Source organism: Nuphar pumila, chromosome 7 (genome assembly GCF_984573655.1).
Source record: "Nuphar pumila chromosome 7, dmNupPumi1.hap1.1, whole genome shotgun sequence".
Classification (NCBI taxonomy): Eukaryota; Viridiplantae; Streptophyta; class Magnoliopsida; order Nymphaeales; family Nymphaeaceae; genus Nuphar; species Nuphar pumila.
In genome coordinates this window covers 51,651,007-51,658,099 of record NC_143255.1, presented here as the reverse complement: position 1 = coordinate 51,658,099, position 7,093 = coordinate 51,651,007, and the positions used below count along the sequence as shown (strand labels likewise).

At 39.8% G+C, this 7,093-nt stretch overlaps 1 pseudogene; it reads right to left on the bottom strand.

Annotated features, from left to right (window-relative positions):
• Positions 1 to 3,703: 3,703 nt before the first annotated feature.
• LOC149832244 (AAA-ATPase At2g46620 pseudogene) lies at positions 3,704 to 4,222 on the bottom strand (annotated as a pseudogene).
• Positions 4,223 to 7,093: the final 2,871 nt, after the last annotated feature.

Here is a 7,093-nt window from a genome sequence, read left to right as displayed (position 1 = left end):
CATCGGTAGGGATGGCAGTGGACCGGGGTGGGGGCGGGAGACAAGGTCTCCACCCCTGCCCCGTCTCAAAATTCGGACCTCTATCCCTGCACGGGTTTGGATTTTAACTTTCATCCCCACCTTCATCCCCAATCCAAACGGGGCGGGGCCCCGTTTCTCCACGTTCCATTGACACGGAGCAAGGCAAGGTGGGGATCGGGGCGAGGCAGGAAAATGCGCAAGTCCATCCCCACCTCTATCTCCACACAGGTTTTGATTTTAACCTTTGTCCCCGTTTCATGTCCTCTATCTCCGGTCCAAATGGGGCGAGGCAGGGCGGGGCCCCGTTTTCCTCCGGTCAATTGTCATCCCTAGTCATCAGAGCAATTTCTTGAAATAATGTCTATCCTAAATGTTTGAAACCTAAGTAGGGTTGTCAATGGGTTAGGTACCCAACCCATCAAAGTATACCCAAACCTTCCCAAATAACATATTGTTGGTTTCAGATTTGGGTTCGGGTTTTGGTGTTTGACGAAAAATAAATCTCAAAACCAAAGCCATACAATTTTAAAAAGTTTTTTTTCAATAGGAAAAGCTGGAATAGGCTCCCTAGCTTTATTGACCAAAAAATCAATACATACAGGTATTTACACAAAAATTAGCTATGAACAGAAACTACAATGTTATATTGCATTCGAACTCTAGATCCCACCCAATAGGCATTGAGTCCCCGAGTCTCGTTTCCTCTTTGCTCAGATTGAACAAAATAAGCAACCTTGTTTCCAAGCAAGTCTAGGCTTCTCTCATGGTCATCTTGTGAAGGCAAAGAGGATGGACCCTACATTGGTTCGACCTATGCTAACCACGGCTTAGCAATTATGTCAGTACGTGCCCAAATTTTAATACGCTGCACAAGGTTTGTGTAGGAATTAGGACCGAGGTGTGAGCAAAGAATGATGAGCACTGAATTGGAGAGAAGAAAAAGAAGATGATAAATTTTGTAAACGGCTTGCTTCAGGGGGGATGCTAGATGTGATTATCGAAAGCTTTGAGTCATACTTGCAAAGGCAAGGGTTGGAGAATTTATCCTTCCCTGGGTAGTCGTTACCCAACTTTTAACCAGCTTCATTAGATTCCCAAACTTGCTGGTAATCCAATGAGGAGTAGGTTCACAACTATTATGGTGGTTCCTATCTCAATGACTAACTACTCAAGTGAGTCATTGGATTCCATGTGAGACCCATTTAGCTACACTGGATCCGTATCAAGATCCAATATCTCTCACTTGGCTATAAAGAGCGAACACCCACGTTGTATCATAACCAGTGCATTATGTATTGTACTCATGACATTATGAGGTTTTATATATGCTAGTTGAATTTCTCCTTCATGATACATCCCTATCAAGAGGCTATTTACAAACTATGTTATTTTTCCATCATGTCATCATAACCTTTAATTTGTGTATCAGTTTATTTAAAGTATTCACTATCTACTGCATACTAAGTCATGCAGTTCATAGATAAAAAATGAATACATCATAATGTGGGTCTCACATAATCTTGAGGTTCTTGTGGCTTATCTATCACTATACCATAAGCATGCACACTAGTGGAGTACTATGAAATTTATTAATTTATAAATCGATGATTTGCCAATCATAGCTAATACTCTTACTTTTTAAAATTTTACCATAGTTTTATACTCTCACTTTTCATGTGCCTTATCATATGTTGATCACTACTTGATTATCAAATAATCATAAATGTGACTGACCAACACCATTTACATTTCATGCATGAAAACAAAATATTCATTCATGCATTGATAAGCATACCATAGGGAGCATTATGATTATTTATCATTATTGCAAATAAATATCCTCATATGCATATGTAAAATTTAGCTCCCACTATTCCAATGCATTGCATAATATTTGCATTAAACTATGACATCATGAGGTTTTACTTACACTAATTGAACTTTTCCTTCATGATATATCATCATCATGAGGATATTCTCAGACTAAGTTGATTTTCCATCATGAAGTATATCATAAATATTTATATCTAAAACCAATTTTGGATATTAACCAGATCCATATCCAATGTGAGTTATCTCATTATCATTTGGATATGTTAAATATGATAAACCAATTTCAAGGCTTTAGTCAAAGCTCAAGTTTGAATATTCAAATCCATGTTCAAATCGGACTTGAGATGTTATCTATCAAGTCCAACACGATCCATATTAAAATGGATCGCCATACAAGCTTAAATAAAACCATAGATCACACAAGATTTGACCATAATCCAAATCCATATCCAAAACTATATATTCCAAATGCAAATGGATCCATATTGCACATCCAACATTCTACTTATCTGTATCTAACCATATCAAACCCAGACCCATACAAAATAGATATCATTATTAGATCCAAATATCTGGCCTAATACTATCCAGATTCAACATAAAACTTGGATCCAATCTAGATTCATACAATATAGCTGACAATATATATAATAGTTTTGTCTCTAGATCAAATCTGGATTCATATCTTATATCCGGTCATAACACATATCCGAATCCAATCATAAAATTAGATCAAACTAGATCCATATCCCATATTCGGGCATCTGGAACCAACACTGGATCCGTTCAATAAGAGAATCCAATAGCATAGCCTGGATCTAAACTCATTCAATTTGATCTATACTCAATCAACTTGATTTTATTCTCATTTTAATATATATTCAGATCCATACAGATTTAACCGTATCCATAATATTTTACTAGATCAAAACAAGGTCGGTGTCAGCTTACTATATCCAAGCATTCGATCTAATACCTATCAGATCCAATCTTAACCCAAACATCATATTTAATAGATCTTACAATTAAACTTGATCTATATAAAAAATTGAATCAATACAAACCATACTGGATCCGGATATGAACATAATATTAATGCATGCATAAAAGCATATGCAGATTCATAATCCAAAAAATATCAGGGTAGAGATTTAAAGCATTTCATAACTGGGTCCAAAAAGTTCTACCAGATCCAACCAAGTTTATAAGAAGCTACCTGAACAACTTGACCAATCCATATCCAAACATGTCGGGATAACGCTATGGGAGATATTCCGCAAGCAAAAAACATTTTTTTGTAAAATCATAAAATTCAAAAACAGTTCTGAGTAAATTCAACAATTCAAAACATTAAAACATAATTTTCTAAATTTTTTGAGTTTAACAAAAAATTGCAGGTTCTTTTTTATAATTTCAAAAAAATTCAAAAACCAGTTATAAGAAAATCCTCAAACTGTAACCTGTCTCTGATATTTTTTAGAGAACTGGTCTGTTTCTGGAATTTTTCAGAAACATAAACCCATAAACTTAATATTAAATAAAATAGGGATTGAATATCAAAAAAATAAAAATAAAACAAAGGGTTCTCAATTTTTTTTCCAAGAAACCCTAACTCCTTGTTTAGTTTTCTCCTTTTCATTTTTCTTTCACCTTTTTCGCAGGTTCCTCAGCAGCCACTGCTGAGGTTTTAGACCACCATCGATGACATGGGGTGTCACCATACCTTCCAACGATCAGCTGGTCGAAGCTCTGCTGCTTGTCGACAGCATCAGATAACTTTGAGCCTTCCCGGTCGGAGGATCGCCACATCGATCCTGTCCCTACTGCCCATCATAAACACCATGATCCTCTACTCCTCACAGTAGGACCAGATCTGGTCAATCATGCTCAGAAGGCCTAAGATGGTCACCCCCATTGTCCACAGGCCACTGAGTTTGGGGAAGTACGCATTGACGTCCTCGACGACAAAGATCGATCGACCAGTGGTCTGCTGAAGGAGGATCTTGAGCTTCGAATTTTCTGTGATGTGCGAGAGCTCCATCGCGTAGACGTCAAAGCCAAGGAGGTTGGCCATCACGATGATTGTCATAGATTTCCCTGTACTAGAGGCACCGTAGAAGAGGTAACCATGCTTCCAACTTCGACCGATGTGCTGAAAGTACTGTCGTCTATTGGCAAACAATTTTTGATCTGATTTGAGCCAGTGCTTCACATTCGAATCCATGGCCGTAGTCTCGAAGGTTGTCGGGTGGCGGAATGGGGCAGGCCTCCACCTTTGGCTTGAGTTTGTGAAGAGGCGGAGCTCGTTCCTCTCGTTGGTGATATCCTTGGTGACGACCTGAACATGTTGGAGGAAGGGGCGGTGCATCCCGACCTTGTCCTTCCTTCAGGTCGCCATTGAACCCCGACGTCGGTGAACAGTGGGAGAGATAGTGGTTCTTGCAGGCAACACAGGCAGTAAGGCAGGCCTAGAGAGGAGGCAAAGGATGTCAATGACTTTGAGGTTTTGATTTTTTTTACGACCCCTCCTTTTTTTTATTCTTCTATTGTTGTCGTTGCGATTTTGGCACCACCTATAAGAACTTGTCATGGTTGACATCGACGACCGTATTGTTAACATCCACAAGAAAGATCCATAGAGAGCAAGAAGAACGACCACAACCAAACTAGATTTGAGAATCCAGAGGGATAAACTGGGTTGATTTCAGGGTGCATTTGGTGCACCAGATTCGAGTCGGCCAAACGACAATGGTAGATCCTTCAGATCGGATCCAAGGTCGTTCGCCTTCGCGTACGACTTCAAATTCTCCCTACCATGATTGTCACCACCAGTAGGCAAACTGCTCCGCCTGTTCCAGAACTTCAACATCAACATGATCTTGAGAGTGTCACCCAAGGATCGAGGTTGATGCACACCCGCCTTCTCATCTTTGTCCCTCGCCTGCAAATCGCTCGAATCACCACTGTTGGAGACCCGCCAGTTGCCTCGCTGAAGGCACTACGACATCCTCCCACATTGGTCTACCTCTTTGATGCATTAGTAGAACATACAAAACCTCTGTATTGGCATTTCGCCATTCGATCTATATTTTTTTTATTTCTCGTAGCACTGTACTTTGATTGGTCTGTCGGAATTGGCCATCTCTCACTTTGGCAGCATTGTTGCTGTAGGGGTCTCCTCCACCTATAAAGCCGATAGTGATGCTGCCACAAAGAGGGTTTCTTCCTCCCTTTGACACCAGCTATGTTGCCTCTAACCGGATGTTTCGTTGAATTAGTGGTGATTGTATTACGTGGCAGCTGCCTGACCATCATGCATACCTGAGCCTAGCTTTGATACCACTATAGGAATTAGGACCGAGGTATGCGCAAAAAAGGATGAGCACTAAAGTCGAGAGAAGAAAAAGATGAGAAATTTTGTAAACAACCTACTTCAGGGAGGATGTTCGATGTGATTATCGAGAGCTCTGAGTCATACCTACAGAGGCAGGGGCTGGAGAATTTATCCTCTCCTGGGTAGCTGTTACCCATCCATAACCAACTTCATTGGATTCTCAAATTTGTTGGGAATTCAATGGTGAGTGGGCCCACCACTATCCTGATGATTCGTATCTCAATGACCCACTACTCAAATAGGTCATTGGATTCCATATGAAACCCATTTGATCATATTGGATCTGTACTAAGATCCAACAGTTTAGTAGCTAAGGAAGCTTTATATATATATATATATATATATATATATATATATATATATATATATTTTGAAAGGAAAGTTGGCGTTAGGCGGACCCGTACCAGAACAACAGCCGCCCTATGTGGCAGAGAGATTTGATCAGGGGCCTTCAGCTTGACACATACCCTGCTTACCACATGGGATACCACCTTGGTGAGCTTTAAATAGTTTGCAATATAGAACTGTCAGATTGCTCTGTACAAAGTTGACAGGATGTCACGGGTTTGAAACCACAGGAACGTTCCTTGCCACAAGGTCGATGCTAGGCATACTCCCTAATGGTTTAAGGGGACTTTAAGGGTTTTACCAATGGAAAGCCTGTCAAGGTACGGTTGCGAGTGGAGGGATGGAGGCTTCAGGGGGTTTAGATGGGTGATTTTTTTTAAACTAGTCAAGGATAAAAAACGCAAAAAAAATCTAAGAAGTTGATTATTTGGATATAATTTGTCTTGACAATGGCTAGGTCAGGTTCTTGTGCTAATAAACTAATTGTGGTATTGTCCTATAGATTTCTATTGTACCAAAGCTTCTAAATATGACATCAAAGTGTGGATGGCCTGTACAACTGTTAACTGTATTAGCATTCACCAAATTACAAGGGTTTAGCTCATCTGGTATGGGTGACTTATGAATGTCACCAAGTTGACAGACGTTACAAGTTTGAAACCCATGGGTGACGTCCATTGCCGCAAGGTCAAAGCTGGGTGTATTTTTCAGTAGATAAGAGAAACTTCAATGGTTTTACCCAATGTTGTTGGTATCGGTGAGTATGGGCCGATCCGCAGAGCAGGTTATATGCCCCCCCCCCTCCGAACAGGGCCGGTACTCCATCTCATGTTCGGGTGTTCCCAAAGAGCGCCACGTATAAGATGAAAGTTCACTAGGATCTAGGCAACGAGCACTAGAGGGGGGTGAATAGTGCTTTTAAAAATTGTCTATGGAATATTAAAGGATTTTGCAAATTGAAAAGCAAACACACAAAGAACACAAGATTTTATCCTGGTTCGGTCTATCCCGACCTACATCCAGTCCCCAAGCAAAACCCGCTTGAGATTTCCACTATCAACCTTGTTAACTATAAGATCACACAGACCAAAACCGGTCCCACTTTCAGTAACAACCCTACTGAAAGCAAACAACTCCTTTACACCAAGGAGTCCTTTTTACAGAAAATAAGTAACAATTTACAAAACAACCTATGAGCCTTCCTTTTGAATGCAAATGAGATGCTATTGGCTTTTGAGGTTGTTGAAATACTCTTACTCACGAATTCACTATCTCTCAAAGTGATTTGAGTAAAAAACTGAAGTGAAAAATATCACGTGAGTGAGAAAACAAATACTTGAATGAATAGGAGTAAAAAGCAATAAGTAAATGATTCAAATTGATTGAATTCTTGTTATCTTTGAGTGTACAATGCACTCATATTTATAGTTAAAGTTTTCCATACGTTGAGGGTATGAAAGGGTATCAAAACTGTCCATTTCGAACGATCAAAACGTT